The following is a 15,620-nucleotide window of genomic DNA, read 5'->3' on the forward strand; positions in this document are numbered from 1 at the left end:
GCTATAAAGTGCAGAGCCAATTCTACCATGTAAACATGAACATAAATATAAATATAAACAAAAATATAACAATAAACATAAATATAACAATAAACAAATATAAACATAAAATAAAATTTTATATTGCAGCACTTATGGTGGTCTTAACATATCGCTCGAACAACGGTGATTGGATCCACTCTGCAGTGGCTTGGAGAATTTCGTTATTAGAGTTTTTTAGGCGTTCCCATAGGCTCCAGGCTCTTTGGTGAAGCAGGGCAGCGAAGGTGTTTATTCGTCCAGCTGTAAACATTTCAGAGGCACTGCAGTACCTAGGCAATCCGAATAATTGTCTGTATGAGTTGTTATACGTGATCCTTAATTTATTCCACGCTCCTTGCGTATAGTTGTTCCAAAGTTCCGCTGTATACATGGACGTCAAATACGAAGTAAATATGATTTTCTTCAATTCGTTACTGCATTGAAAGAAGCGTCTCGCTAGCATAGAGGCCCTGTCATTAATGGCTCTTCTCTGTCTCTCTATGTCCTGATCATCTTTACAATTATCAGTCAGTATGTGCCCTAGATATTTGACTTTTGCAGTTACCGTACTTTCTTTATATTATACTCTTTTTTTTTCTATGGTCAAAACGTTCCTTACAAGGTGCGGGGGCTTTAAAGCAGAAACCGGAAATAATACACGTAGATATAAGGAGTGACGTCATTATTTACGATTTTAAAATGAATACTATTTTTAACATATTTTATTTATTTTTGCGTGCATTTTTGAGATATTTAATCCTACTCCAAATTGTTTAAATATTCACGTGTACACGAAAACATTTTTAAAATTTAATTCCGGGTTGGGCTGGAATTCCTCATTCTGTATACTGTATGTAAGATTTAAAGACTTAATGTGTACCTTAAAAATTATTACTTTTAAATTATGTTACTTATTGTTGTTGTTGAACTATGTTACACAATTTGTACAAATTAGCTACGACCGTTAATAAATTAATAATTTAAAAAAATACATTGATGTAATAGGGACAATTTTCGTCCTAAAATCGATTGTCAATTAAAAAAGTATAGTATTGTAATATTTGGTTTGTTTTTTGTTTCAGTAAAAGGAGTCGGAGAAGCCGAGTGAAGTGTTTAGATTACTTAGTTTAGTGCCTGAAGCCAAGATGGTGTTCCGGCATTATATACGAATTCGATGAGGTAAGATTTATTTTAAACTTCATATTCAATTCATAATGTATAATAAACTTTATTTCAAATTACTAAAATAACTCCAGAACCGGTTTAAACCAACCTTTTTAAGGCGCTAACGAGTAAATACTAAATACATCATTTTAGTGATTGAATCAGCATTGACTTTATAACACTCTGATAAATTGTTATAAAATAAAAACAAGTCGACAGATGGAAGACTCGGAGGAAATGTGGATAAACAGAGTATTCTTTAAACCCTGTCACATCTGAAACCATAATGATCAGTATGGGCAAGAAGACACATTAGCATATTAAAAAAAATATTTAGAACCAAGAATTTTTTTAAAAATAAAATATTTAAAAAACAAATGGTTGCTTACCTCTGCAGGGGAGGAGTGAGGGGAGTGCGGCGCAGTATCAGACTGCCCCTCCTTGTTTCTCCCCTGCAGAAGTAAGCAACCATTTGATTTTTTTGATATTTTATTTTTTTAAATTTCATTCGTTTTAAAAAAAAATATTTGATGAGCCAATAGGTCTTCTTGCTCATACTGATCATCGTGGTTTCGGATGTGGCAAGGTTTAATGAATACCTGTATAAACAGGAAGAATGACAGTGAATGTTTCACAATGTGTAAAGTGGCCATTTAAACCAGCCAACGGCAGGCCATAAGCCCTTAAAATGCATAGACTTCCATATTCCCTTCTTAAAAAATTTTTCCCCCTCTGTTGCAACAAATTTAGATTTAAAAACCATTTTTTTTTTCGGAAAAAACAAATATTTGCGTTCTTATGATTTTTTTTATAAACATAAACGGCAAATTTGCCTTTTACAAACATTTATAATGTTAACATATTTGGCTTAATCTTTTTTTTTTTTAAAACATGAATTACCTTATTTATTTATTTCAAGTTGGGATCCATTTTCAACGAGTTCTAAATAACTCCTTATAAGAAAATGGGTAGCAAGTTGTGGTAGATTGGGGTTCGAGCTATGGACCTCTGATCCTTGAGTCCGCGACTCTAGCCTCGGGACCACGACCCGATGAGTTTATTCTAAGGTTAACATTTAAAGCAACGGAGATCGGAAACATTTTAGAGAAGGGAATATGTAAGTCTAGGCATATACAGGGCTTATGATCTGTTATTGACTGATTTATATAGCCAGTTTACACACTGTGCAACATTCACCCTTTGACCTATGTTTGAACATACTTCATTCATTCTTCCATCTTTTGAGTTTTATGAAATTACAGAGCTCACACATCTGTTGATGCGGGTGAGATTAATCTGAAGGAATTATTTTACTTACAGGCTAGGAAACGCCTGAAAATATTTTTTCACCAATTAGCCAACAGAGGCGAATCGTCCAAACATGCGATTATGCACAGCTTACCATTATACTTGACTTTCTTTAATAATGTTTTATAGTGGCTATGTTTATGGGTAATAAGTCATAAGGACTTATCGTATAAGGCAATATCATACATGGTAAAAATAGTAAAGGTAATTGTTGAAATAAATAAAAATAGGACACAAAATGCCGAACGCTCTTGAAGTGGAACGGAAGGTCTGTTGATGCCTGTAAATAGTCTGACTTCTCCTGAATGAGTTTTCTATTGTTTCCTCTTCTTAAAACTAACGCTGAGAAGTTCCTTTACAAGGCCACAGCCGGTTATCCCATCAGGTCCTCAAACTATAGTCAGTAAAATTAGAAGGAACATACCTGTTGCAGTTAATATAAGCCTTGTACATAATAAGCAAGGCAAAAAACTCCTATGAATAAAAATTTAAATGACTACGTTTGGGAAAAAAAAATATTTAGTTATTTTATTTAATTTATTTATATTGTTATTGATTTTAAGTCACCGCGACCGTTAATATCTTTCTACAAAAAATATATCTATAATGTGCGCCCAATCCGTTCTCAGTAAACAATAAAACTAGCCGGTTACTTCAGCCTACTTCGCCATACAAAAAAGTACACTATTTTTCACATATTTAATCCAGTCGCTATTTTTTAGTACTAAAACAAGCTTGCAGATTACGAATATTATTTGAAGATTCTCTATTTGCAAAAAATATTAGTAAATCAAACATTTCAATCATACTGGAAATATCTACTGAATGTCATTGTGGTATTTTTTAATAAAAATTTTCACAAGTCAGTGCTGTTTTGAAATAGTGTAGAATAAAGATACGTTTATCGGGAAGTGAATAATAATTGTGGTGGGAAAACGAATACCCACGCGGATGCGGGGCGATAAATAGCGGGGGGCGAAGCCCTAGGGCTTCTACGATATAGTGGACTGTATTTTAAATTTAATATATAAATAAATGAATATCCTCGATATGCGGTATGCAATGTCAATCAGTCACAACCCCTACACATGAAATGGATCAGGAATGGAAGCCACTAACCTGGTTCGTTCTTGATGGAATTGCGGTAGTCCGACTGGTCAATTGCGGGTGGATCCAACACTAGGACACGAGGTCTTGCTGTGGCGGGTTATCAAAGGATACTGAAGGTGGGAAGTGAACAGTTGTTGTGGGTAAAAAGGATGTTGAAAGGTGAAAATAATCGACAAATGCACACCCACAGGCGGCCTCCGTGGTGTAGTAGTCAAGACGCTTGACTCACGCACGGAAGGTTCCGGGTTCGATTCCCGGTGAGAACACAAAAAAATTAAAAATGTGATTTTTCTCAAGCCTGGTTGTTCTGTAATGTAATTCACCACTGTAATTGGGCCTCCTGGCCTGTTGTGGTGCAAAAAAAAAATGAAAAAATTGAAATGAAAAATGAAATGAAATTCGCAACCAAATTTTGTTGATTTCCACAGATCCAACATAATTTCTTTTCCGCACCTAATGGTGCATAGGGCACTGCATTGGTACACCAATTGCAGCGTATCTTGATCATTTTTTAACACGCGAAGGAAAGAAAATCAGTCTTACGCTTCAGCTACTAGTCCAGAGAGAATGAAATATTCTAGTATAAAAACACCCTTGTAAATAAATATTTCATATCAACCATCTCCGGAATCAACCTGAGATCTCTTGCATGGAAGGCATACGCGCTGACCATTACACCATGAGCCCAACAAAGAGGCTTAAAAGATAGCTATTTTTACTTATATGCCTTTGTATAATTTTTATTAAAAAAATATATGTATATATATATTTTTTTTATTTAAAATATATATATATATTGGAAAATTGTTTTCAGGCGTTGCCTAGTATGTGAAATAATTCAATCAAATGAATCTCTTCACAACAATAAAGATTTCAGCTCTTTAACAACATTCCAGATGAACTAGCTGATATACGTCTTGCGTTTAGATCAGCTACATCTACATCGAGAGGAAAAGTCATTATACGTCTACGCAAACAGCGCACTAAATTTGGCGAACGCGCATTTGCGGTCGCATGCCCTACGGCATGGAATGCTCTTCCAGCAGAGGTGCGAAACTGTGAGAGTGAAGTGATATTTCGGAAAAAAATTAAAACCCACTTATTCTCCTTACTATTTTATCAACCAAAAACAAGAGAGTTGTGGAAGATTTCCGGCTTACTTACCTGACAAAGTACATTGTTTTTATTAAATTACAAATTTAAAAAGCTAATATATAATTGATTTACTTATGTAATTACTTTGTAAAGCGCCCTTGAGGTATTATATTACTAAAATAGCGCTTTATAAGTTAGCCATAATAAAAATAATAACTTCACTACAATTAACAGATGGAAGAATTGAAGAAGTTTGGATGCTTAAACATGGAAAAGAAATCCATATTCCGTTTTCCAAAATGTTCTCCATCTCTGTTGTAATTTGTTAATCTTAATGACTCCTTAGGAGGTGAAATCCAGTCTTTTGTTCACAAACATTTGGACACACTCAAAATATTGTAGCAAATTTGTAGCCAGAAAAAACGTGTCGCACAGATTTCCGTTTATGGTGCAAATGACAAAAGTTGGGTAATTTGAAAGCTTCGGTCAGCGGTTCCGTGCTTTTATTGTGTGCCGCCGGTCAGCAAAAATTCACACGAGTTGACCCTATTCGTCCATTGTTTCACTCATCATCAAAGGCACCGCTCTGATTTCATTCCAAACTGCAAACAAATACGTACTTATTCAGCGCTAATAAACCGGCGCACTCAATAAACCGCGCGCCGTCCGCGTCCACTCGACGCAGGCTATTCTATAATCTATAATGTAAAACACCGCGTGAGGTCAATTTTTAATCAAAGTAGCCATGTCGCGATTTTGATGAAGTTGTCCAAACGATCCATTGATAACATTTCCTTCACTGGGTATCTTAGTTATTCAATCTGTGAGGTTAAATAAAAAAAACACGAAATATTTGAATTTCGAATTAAAAAATTTGCCCAATAGGGAAATATCACCCCAATTATTTTTTTTACTTATTAGTAGCATTATTTTTTTTAATGTATAATTTTAAAACATTTAAGTTTGTTAGTGAAAATTCTTGATGGAAGTTCATTGTAATTTTTTATATAATCTAGCGGACCCGACAGACGTTGTCCTGCCCGAACGTTGGAAAAAAACTTTTCATTGATAAGTAGGTACCTAGATACTTGTTTGTGAATAAATTCCAAAACTTAAAATGGTTCATATTCAAATATTGAATTCAAGTAGGTACCTTGGTACTTGTTTATGGTTGAATTCCAAAACATAAAATAATATTCTTTCAAATATGGCATTCTTTTTGCATACGTCAAACTCCGGTCTTCTCACCAAAAGAGGGGTGTACTTGTGTAGGAATAGGATTTTTTAAAAATGTATTGAATTTAATATTATTTTACTATTACCAAAAATTCAGTAAAATGAAATAAATGGGTAGAAATTATAAGGACTTTAAAGAAAGAATCTGATTGAGATCCACAAAAAACAAATGCTGTTTGTAAACATTCAAAAACAAACTTTTTTTATACACAAAAAAACAACATATTTCCGTTTTTTTGTAAATGCATTCTCCTCGAATGCAACTCAGGTAGATCGATAAATAAAACATTTATGCTCCCAACTTCGTTTTTTACGAATTCGATTGAAGATTTGAATACCTACGAACACGCACAGCGCAAAGATCTATATTTCTCTGAAAACCGCACGTAAATCGGTTAAACCGTTTAGAGGGAGTTCAGTGAAATCACACGTACAGAGGAATTTTATATATATAAAGGTAAAGGACGAGTGATGCTCTAATCCTCAAATTTGGAATATCCGTAATATTTGATTTACTTTTATATAATTTTGAATTCTCTACCCTTACCTCTGTTTTGTATAAATACATTGAACTCCTTAATAAAGATGCCAGTCTCAAAGATGTCGCGAAAGCGATGAAACCGGCCACTGGATATTCCAAATTTGTGGATTAAGGTATCACTCATCTTTTATTTATATAATAAATTATAATTTTAACTTAAATTGAATTCCCGCGAAAACGGTTCATCGCATTGGCCACGACTCTAGTACCATTTTTTAAGAAGAACATTGTCATGAATCTTGATGCACAATTGTCAGGGGGAAACATGTCGCTTTTTTTGTGGAGACGTTTCTCCACAATATGCATATTGATTTCGAAAATTCAGTGAATTTTTAAAAATCCATTTCCCATATTTTTTATCGGTATTCGTAGTATGTGATATTTACCTCAATAGATATTACATGAATAGCCTTTTTTCCCTGGATGAGGACACGTGTTTATATTATGTTGTAAGATGCCTAAACATGATATGTCATTTTTTTATAATTTTCAAAGGAGACCTTCGATGGGCTCTAAAAAAATCGACATTTTAGTTTACAAGCCGAATTCTTGTGTCAGAAGATGCATTAAACATTTGTTTATTTAGGATTATTTCACGCAATAGCGTGTTAATATAAAAAGATAAAAAATCCAGTGATATAACTCAGTATGTCTAAAAAGGGACGTGTATTTATCATTTTTTCAACAGAATGATTATGTTAATTTTCGGGCATTTTGGACGCGTAGTTGGTTTTTGACAGAAAAACTAGTAAGACGCGTTTCGGTGTGATCGGTAAATTTACAAGATTATTCCATAGCGAAAATGACGGACTCACGCCTTGCGGCTTGTTCTCAACTTTTTGAAGAAAAAATCAAAGCGCATTATTACACCCAGCCACCGTTATTCACCGGATTTAATCCCCTGCGACGTTTTCCTTTTCCCAAAAATGAAGAGGACTATGAAAGGACGACGTTTCGCGACCATTGAAGAGATAAAGTCCGAATCACTGACAAAAAGTGCGTTCCACGAATGTTTCAATGATTGGAAAGAACACTGACATAAGTGTATTACGTGTATCTGATGGTGATACTACCTTTTCTCAGGTTAAAATTCTGGAAAGGAAATCGAAATATATCAAAATGTGCGCTGCACGATAAATGAATAAATATGCTAGATGTTTTAAATCTCAACCACTCGAGCTTAGAGTTAGAAATATTTTGACGCTACAACAACAAACAGATGCTTGGATTTTCCATATAAGATTAAAACATTTCCGAGAAGCCGTCCGTATCGTATTTCATCCACGAGTAGTAGAAATTGTAATAAATATAATATTGAATACATTACAAGTAATTATAAACTGTGAGGCGTGACTGCGCCTGCGTAGCGAATGCTAAATTACCGTTGTCGGGTTCCCAATACCCGATACGTACTCCGAGCTCTTTAGACGTTAAACCAACCACAGTACCATTAAGTCTTATTTTCGATGAGTGAGATTTAAAAACCAGACGGGATCTTTTCAACGTGTTATTATGAACTTACATGTACAGGTACTAGAGAGGCTCTTAGCATCATTTGTTACTAATTTGTATGCCATACGCTTGTCGCAGGAGGAGAAGTTACCAGTTCATATTGATGACCTGGTACCAACGCTATTCTTACTCTAAAACATGGGGGTCAGTGCTATAACCTCTTGAAGTCTCTGCAAACCTGTGTAGATCTACTGTGACGGGAAATTAGCTATCACCCTCCAAGCCCAGGGCTGGTATTCTGAACGGAATTGCGCGCGAAGAGATCGCTCTGTTAGCGTGTATTTAGTACGTAAATACGCGTTTAAAATACGTTTTCTACGCGCGCTTTTGCATTCAGAATACCACCCCGAGTCTTTAAATGACTTCCATAAATTTCTCAAAAATATTTTCCCTCTCTGTTGCAACAAAGTTAGCTTTGAAAGTCTGGCTACTGAGTGAAGAGGTAGTTAGTGTTCTCATATTGGTAAATGAACTTACAATGGGAAGTCAACATAGCCATCTTTATTTATTTGACACTTTATATACATATACAATAAATATACATATAAGGGCGGGCATATTATCTTAAGGCAATTTCTTCCTACCTACCCAAACCGTTCATTTTGAGAAAATTATAAATACATGGACATATTGAATCTTACAATTTTATACAAAAATTAAAAACGAAGATTAACAAAATATAAATATTTAAAAAAATTAACACTATACTATGAAGAGGGGATGGGAAGGGATGAAGAAGAATAAAAGAACAATTTAAATATTTAGATAGTGACATTTCAATCTTGACTTACATGTAAATAAAGAAGGGGCGTCTCTAACATTAGTGGGTAGATTATTTCACAATCGAGCGGCTACTTTTGTGAAAGAGGAGGCAAGAAGATTAGAGCTATGACAGGGTATTAAAAGGGTTCTCTCGTTACTAGAACGAAGAGATAGTCCGTGTTGTGAAAGAGGTTGGATGAGCTCTCTCAGATAAACAGGCGAAGTGGGATTATTTAAAAATTGTGAATATATCTTCGACTGTCTATAAAGAAAAAATCGATATTTGTGTACGAAAATGAGTATATTTGCATGAACATAAAATTTGAAGTATATTTATCGGTAACCTATAATTGAACATGTTTGAAATAAAAAAATGTATGCATATTCTGCTTTTCTTGAAAACTTAATTTTACTTTGTAGATACAATTGCAGATAGTGTTAACTTTCTATTGTAATCGGGGCCCAGACCCTTTAAGTATCAGACTATTAGGTAGATAAAAAACTGGTACAGACGCTACCGAGTACCGACGCTAATGTATGGGATTATAGAGCAAACTAAGAAACGAGGATAAATGTAAGCTTAATGCTTTCGAAATGCAATCTCTTAGACGAATATGTAGTAAAACAATGTATGATATTGTACAAATGTTATGATCCGTGCAGTATGAACAGCTGAGACAAGCATCATTGACAACTACTTCGGGAACTACACTGGCTACGTTTTCCACAGAGGGTCGAATACAAACTCTGTTGGCTTATGTATAAGTCCCTGCACAACTCTGCTCCGGAATATCTATGAGAACTATGCATTCCAGATAAACTAGCTGACAGGCGTCTAACGCTTAGATCAGCTACGTCTACGGCGAGAGGAAAAGTTATTATACCTCTACGCAAACAGCGCACTAAATTTAGTGAACGCGCATTTACGGTCGCAGGCCCTATGGCATGGAATGCTCTACCAGCAGAGGTGCGAGGCTGTGAAAGTGAAGTGATGTTTCGGAAAAAACTTAAAACCCACTTGTTCTCTAAATCATTTGAATAAATCCGTAGCATGTGACAACAAAATAAATTGTTTTAATTAAATTACAAATTTAAAAGCTTCTATTAAATTTATTTAACAATAGAATCACTATATAAAGCGCCCTTGAGGTATTATATTACGAAACTGGCGCTATATAAGTTATCCATAATAATAATAATAAAAATTAAGAAAAGGGTGCTGCTTTCGTTTGGACATGTTAAGCGAAAGGACAGCGAGAAAACGACAAAAAATATTTACGATGCAGTTCACAATTTATTTTAGCGTTGGCAAGTTCGATTATTTTTCTTATTTTGAAGAATAGGGGTCAGTGCTATATAAGCTTCTAGATCTATTGTGACGGGTCCCCGTAAATTAGTTCTCGTCCTCCAAGCCCAGATCTTCGGAGATCCTGGCTACTGAGGAGGGCGAGTGTTCTTATATCGCTTAATCCGCCCCGCCAGCCCAGATCCTTGAAGTATAGGCCTGGCAGGTTTGATTCACGTTACTAAATTACTTACTGAGGTAACTCTACAAATATACTTATTTTCTTATAGAAAATTTGAGTCGGAAACAACAGCCACCGCGTCATTGCAATAGTAATTTATTATTATGCCTAGAACTTGTAGATTACCCTTTACTATGGTATTACTAACTGTTGTGAAACTCTCGTTTGGTTCCCGTAATTTCGCGACTAGTATTGTGTATTATCACGACTTATGTCACAATAATACAGTGTAAAACTCGATCGTTGCGTCGTTAGTACCGGAATACTAATAGACGTACAGACAACTGGCTAAAACGAACATTTGCGAATTGTGCGGATTCGTCGAATCGCATCATCGTCCAATATTTTTCTGGATCAGATTGACATCTAACTGCGACACAATAACAATCGCGTTCGTGTGTAGTATATTTATTTATTTTAGATGAGTTTTTCTTTACACTCACTATGTATGTTCATGTTTCGTGATACCTCTGTCTTGTTGGGAAATAAATGCACAAATAATAGTGCGAATATATATACAAACAATATTTTTTCAATGAATAAATACGAGAATGCGTTTATATTACAAAAATATAATTCATAAATCAAACATAAATAAATCTAAAACACCTCGTAAAAAGTACACATATGAATGTTATAAGGAAACTCCTCTCTCATTTATTATTTTTTATTTATATAACCGTGAACTAGTACATATATAATTAAAATTTCTAAATGTCCTGATATTAATTTGAATATATTTAACATTATATTATTTATCAATATTAGATACATTATACTCTTATCTACACAATACACTTTTTAAGAACTAATTTATTTCCTACGCATATTTTTTCAACTTCGCTTGAAATAAAATAACGTTTTTTCTTCTCTTATTTCTACTGGTTTTTTTTTTCATATAATTGTAATGTGTTGGTGCATCAACGAATTCTATGATTTCGCCATTTTACGGAATGGCCGCGTTAGTTTGCTTTAGTTACTTGTTTGATATTCATGTTGACATTGATCAGAGTGTTATTTTTATGATTAATTCAGTTTTATTATATTTTTCGTTTTTTTTACAATATTAAAACATTCACCATTCTGCCAATGTTTAAACATCCACAGTTCCTTAACTCTTCCATCTGTTGACTTTTGTGAAGTAAAATAGCTAAAACCTTTATCATGAGGGTAAGATTCATCCGACTGAACCAATTTACCTACTAGGCAACGCCTAAACACAATTCTCCAATTTTTATACTTCTTCTTTTACCAGTTAGTAGATTCAACAATGTTTTGAGTATGTCCAAATGTTTGCAAACATGCTGGATTTCCTCCCAGAGACGGACAGGTCATAAGCTCTAAAAATGCCTAGACTTACATATTCCCATCTCAAAAATGTTTTCCCTCTGTTGCAACAAATTTAGATTTGAATCACTCCCTAGGGGGGAAATCCAGCCTGTCTGCAAACATTTGGACATACTCAAATCCCAAACGCTCTTGCGTTCTTTAGCTGCAAGACGTGTTGAAAACATATTTTTAAAGTACCCTGGAAGCCATTTCTTCGAAAATGGGGCCCATATTTTATATTAACGATACTAAATATTAATAATTGAAAAAGCGACCGAAAAAAAAGTATCAGGAGAACAGAAGCAGCGAATGGTTTTTGGTCCTATGTCGGTCTGTTATGGTGCCCACAGTCTGCAGTAACAGCGAGAGAGATGCGTTCGTCCGTGGATAATGGCATTATAAATGGTATTACAGCGTGCAGTGTGTAGTTACTTGGCTCGGGCACCGGGCACCTAGTACCTAGTACCTAGCACCGCAATCACGAGCGGGTACTGCGATCCAACCATTTTATTATTATTAAAAGGAGCACCACGCCATCGCCACCAGGACGCCAGGGGTTCCGAACTGTTCCGAACCGAACTGCAATGAGAAAATTTAAACTGAAAAATAATAACATCATCGGTATCATTCCAGGCATTCCAATTGATTTATTAATAACACTGTACATACATTTATTAGAGACAGAGACACAGTTTATAGTGACCGAACGACCCATGCCTGTGAGCTTGCCCCGACTCGCTAGAAAATCCGTGTTGAGTCGAGGCACTTGTAATGAATTCATAAACATACATACACACATATTTTATGATTTTTTTAAAATTATTTTATTCTTTTATTATTTAATTTATTTAATTTATTTAATTTATTTAATTTATTTAATTTATTTAATTTATTTAATTTATTTAATTTATTTAATTTATTTAATTTATTTAATTTATTTAATTTATTTAATTTATTTAATTTATTTAATTTATTTTATTTATTATATTTATTTTATTAACATAAACGTCAAAACTGCCTTTTACAAAAATTTATAAAAGGTACTAACATATTTGACTTAGTATTTTATTTTTAAAAAAACAGATTTCCTTTCACCTAAGATTTATAAAAATATTAAACCTAAAAATTATACAACATGTTCAGTAAAAAGATTTAACAATTTAAGAATAAATGTAAAAAACAAATGAAATGATAAAATATTTTAAAGTAAAATAACAAGAAAATCTTAAGTACTGTTTTATACAGCTGGGAAAAGTGAATAAAAATTGTATATATTATGAAATGTATAAATATAATTACCATTCACCATCTTTAAAAAAGTTCAAAAGGTTTGTTGTATAGGAACAATACCCTACACTAAATATAACCGATACGTGGGAATAACTATTGCCGAGTTCATGAAGTCTGTTCTATGCGGCATTACAAGTATACACTGTCCGTGAATTGTTGCTACAAAACGGTGGCACCTATCTACATATATACATATATATTCGCACATACATATACATAATCTCTAACTATGTATCATAATCGGGAATCGGGTAAGATGATCAGTCTTACGTTTTTAGGTACCAGTCCAGGGACTATGAAATATTCTAGTGTAAAAACACTATTTTAAATAAATATCTTATAGTCATTGAATCGGGTTGTGGTCCCGTGGCTAGTGTTCTAGACTCACAGATCAGAGGTCCGAGGTTATAACCCCACTCTACCCCAATTTAATCTCCATTTTCTAATAGTGAATTATTTACAACTCGTTGAAAGTGGCCACCAAAATTGAAATATTTGGGTAAATTATAAGAACGCTAATATTTCTTTAAAATTTTTTTTTTTGTGACTTATTCGTCTTTCTTTACTGTTGATTTTATGGACCTTTGTAATCTATTGTGCTTTTTTTTTACCATATTTTTGTAGTTACCTAATTATATAATTTACGTAAATTGTAATTGGCAGTAGAGCTGTATTGTACATTTCAGGTTTTGGTAGGAATGTGAATATGTGTGTGAGTGTATATGGATGTGAGGGTGGGTTTATGGACAGGGTGAGTGTGTGTTTGATATGAGTGAATACAAACATCTTAAATTTATAATTTTAAAATATTTTTTTTTATAAAGAAACAGATTTCTTTTCAAATAATAGTTTTTAAATTCTTATTTTAAAAGTGGATTTACTGTAGTTATATCTATACATCTATGCTATTGCAAAATACATTATAATTACGCGCCAAGCGAATCAGAGGAGAGCTCTGTGCATAGTTGGTGCGAAATGTAGGTACATGGAAAAGAGATAGATTCGTGTGACGGGTGCGGTAGCCAGGTACATTAAGGGCCAACTCAGAAACCCGAACAGGACTATCAAGACGTCCATTAAGAATGTCATGTAAAATCCCATAAAATGTCATGTATAAAATAAAATATGTTTATGTGTGTGCTATTTCAAGATTCAAAATAAAAATAAAATAAATTCTATTACAGTGAAGTAAATATGTATTGTCGCTCTCAACCATGAAAGCCAAACGGACAATTTTCCTTTGATTCTACAGCGTCAATAAATGTTTTCCCTGCCCTCTGGTTTAGCACCCCATTTAGGAAGATGTGGCCAGTAATGTGTGTTCAGTAATAATTATTGTTTAACCTTTGAACACGCCGTCGGTTCTGTTGTACTTACTCGCGTTGTAAACTTTAATTTTTAAATTATATCCACCCCCCTCCGCGGAACCCGTTACTACCCCGTCCCCACACAGCCTCCCACCGTACACTGAAGACCAGTAGGCGTCTGATTTGAAATTTTCTGGTCCATGGTGTTGTTATTACTTTCCGCCCCGACTTGTCTACGAGGAAGCACTTTTTTCAATTGAATAGAATAAGTTATAAATTTCACGGTCGTATCTACATTATTCCGTATATTTTTTTTTATTTACCTTTTATTCAGAGTAGTGACTGCTGGGTCTGGCGGAAAAACATTCATTCAGCTATTTACCTGGCGTTAGATTTCTCCAAGCATGCCAAGCTTATAAATCAATCCTTAACATTAATTAATATCATACATTATTTATTGTTACAGCATTTACTTTTTGGAAAAACATTTTCGATTTATTTAAAATAAAACACTTCGTAATTTTTTACCACATGAGACCACTGATATCGGTAATTCAGAATACCTGAAATTAGTAGTGTTATTGTAAAAATAGATGTACATATATGCCTAGTTTTTAAAACAGTCTGAATATTTTGTTAATTATCTTTGTTTATTAAGTTTGTCTTCTTTGTTTATTCTCAATTGTAAAAACATTTCAAGAAAGTATATTGTTAAGTGTCCTCGGCACGGGTAACCCCAGTGAGGTCGCATTATTTTTATTATTGTTTATAGTTTGTAGGAGTAATATATTAATAAATAAATAAATATTAAATGTGGTAAAAAACCACAAAGTGTTTTATTTTAAATAATTTTTTTTATCGAATATAAAAAACATATACATAGTTTACAAATGAAAATGTTTGTACAATAATTTTATTTTTATTTATGGATATAGCCACTCCACTGGTCCACAGGCACGTTCCGGAGTGTCAGTGTATTATTTATTTTATACATAATTGTACATATTTTCACATTAATTGTTGTGTAAAAATTCAAAAGAAATCAAACAAATTAAAACATACCTACATCAATAAAACGAGAAAGGATTTTCAAGAAACTAAAATTATATTCTTATAAATGAAACATATTCCTCAGCTTCCTGTCTAGTCTTTTTAGCAGTCCATTTATGGACTCGAGCTTTGAAAATATTGTTTTTCATTTGTTCATCAATATGGGGCCAGAAAAGTATAATGCCTTTGTAATTTAATATCTTACATGCGAAAACAAACTTAGACTCCTACCATTTGCACATTTAAACTAATAGCTTTATTTCGTTTGTTCTCAGTTTGATTTGTTTTCAAATTATAGTTATTTCATTGTTTAAAATAAGGTAATAAGTTTAAAGCGGAAATATTGTATATGTGTATATCATCACTGTC

The 15,620-nt window shown here is 33.6% G+C and overlaps 1 long non-coding RNA gene across 1 annotated transcript in view; it reads left to right on the top strand.

The window, feature by feature from the left end:
• Window positions 1-1,200, top strand: part of LOC148281510 (uncharacterized) — a 172,120-nt gene extending 170,920 nt beyond the window's left edge. The window contains exon 3 of the long non-coding RNA XR_015822342.1: window positions 1,104-1,200. This is a non-coding gene — a long non-coding RNA (uncharacterized LOC148281510). The remainder of the gene's footprint in view (window positions 1-1,103) is intronic.
• The last annotated feature ends 14,420 nt before the right edge of the window (window positions 1,201-15,620 follow it).

The sequence above is a fragment of the Micrasema longulum genome, unplaced genomic scaffold (genome assembly GCF_059751315.1).
Source record: "Micrasema longulum isolate JH-2025_06_02 unplaced genomic scaffold, ASM5975131v1 h1tg000452l, whole genome shotgun sequence".
NCBI lineage: Eukaryota > Metazoa > Arthropoda > Insecta > Trichoptera > Brachycentridae > Micrasema > Micrasema longulum.